The sequence below is a fragment of the Propithecus coquereli genome, unplaced genomic scaffold, assembly GCF_000956105.1.
Source record: "Propithecus coquereli isolate 6110/MARCELLA unplaced genomic scaffold, Pcoq_1.0 Scaffold158, whole genome shotgun sequence".
In the NCBI taxonomy this organism is placed as follows: Eukaryota; Metazoa; Chordata; class Mammalia; order Primates; family Indriidae; genus Propithecus; species Propithecus coquereli.
This window is the reverse complement of record NW_012140302.1, coordinates 1,592,252-1,593,964: the sequence shown is the minus strand read 5'-3', so window position 1 is coordinate 1,593,964 and position 1,713 is coordinate 1,592,252.

Sequence of the window (1,713 nt, the reverse complement as noted above, 5' to 3'; positions counted from 1 at the left end):
CCTTACAGCCAGTGCCGAGTCCCTGATTGGGCCCCATTCTCGCCTGGTTGTAGGTTGATTCAATTGGACCCTCCCATCATGGAGGGGCTGTACTTTATCCTCACAAGGATAGACACATATTTCAGGCCTGAATTTGCTTTGTCTACCCACAGTGTTTCTGTCAGCACCACCATGTGTGGACTTACAGAATGCCATGTCCATCAGCATGGCATTCCACATAATATAGCCTCCAACCAGGGCATACATATTACAGCCAAGGAAACGTACAAATGAGCTCACACTCAGGGAATTCACTGGCCTTGCTGTGTGCCCTGTGACCCAGAGGCAGCTGGCTTGATAGAATGGTGGATTAGCCTGTCAGAGCACAGCTGGGAAACTACACCCTGCCGGGTGGGGGTGCCACGTTGCAGAATGCAGTATATTTTTAAAAATCGTAACGAGAATCATATATAACACCAAGAGGTAGTGGTGGCAGGTGCCTCCGCACTATTATACCTAAAGTCTGTAACCCACTGGAAGAATTTTTGCTGCCCATTGCCATAATCTTGGGCCTAGGGGGGTTGGAGCTCCCTATGTCCAAGGGAGAAATATTTCCACCATGGGACAATGGCCTAGAAGCTGAGATAGCCCCTAGCCATTTTGGTTTCTCATGCTACTGAACCAACAGGCAGAGGAAGTGGTCACCATAATATCTGAGCTGATTAATCCCAATTTCCAGAGGAAATTAGGTTGCTGTTGTATAACAGAGGTAGAAACTAGAACTGGAACCCAAGGGATTCACTGCAATACCTCTTAATAATCCTTTATTCATAATCCTGGTCAATAATTAATTTCAGCAACCCAACAAATTCAGGACCACTAATGACTCAGATCCTACAGGAATAAAGGTTTGAGTCACCCACCAGGTAAAGAACCTTGTCCCACCAAGGCGCCGGCAAAGGGTAAGGAGATTGTGTCATTGGAGGGTGAAAGCGGGCAGCTCTGACCATGAACTTAGGCCTCATAACCCCCATTTTCCTCTGCTAACTTATGTGAAGGACACTGGTGGTAGCTAACATTTCAGGCTTCAGTGGGAGTATGATCGAACTGACATTACCTCCCAGCGATTCGGTTGCTGTGTGTCCCCTGTGCTGGGGACATGGGTTTTCATGTGGACAAAGGATACAAGGGGACGAATGATAAAGAACAGCTTCCCTGTGCCCCTCTAGATCCAGTCCCCCCACCTCAGGCCCGGTGCCCTGGGACGCTGAGCTGCGGCAGAGGCCTCCACACCTTCCACTCGCACTCAGCCAGCCAGGGCACCAGCCGGGATCAGAAGTTAGGAGGATGGTGAAATCAGGGAATTTACTCTCTTGCTTCCCTCCCTGCGGGATCACCACTGGAAGGTCACAGCTGCTGTCTGGCACCCTCTTCACACAGCTCCCTCTGGCTCTGGGTTCCTGTTGTTTCTCCCCCTTTGCCCTCTTCAGACCCTGGGTGCTGACACCCACCATTACTAGCCCCTGCTGCAGCCTCTGGTTTCCTGGTACCCTGCCACATTGCTGTAAACGTGCCTTTATTAAACTTTCTCCCATCTGCTTTCCCACTAGGACCCTGGAACACACACTACGTGTTTTATAATAGTTAGGATTAGTTTTGGCAGTGAGCAATGGAGAACCCAAAATAACAGTAGCCTACACAAGATAAAAGTTTATGTCTTTCTCATGTAAATTA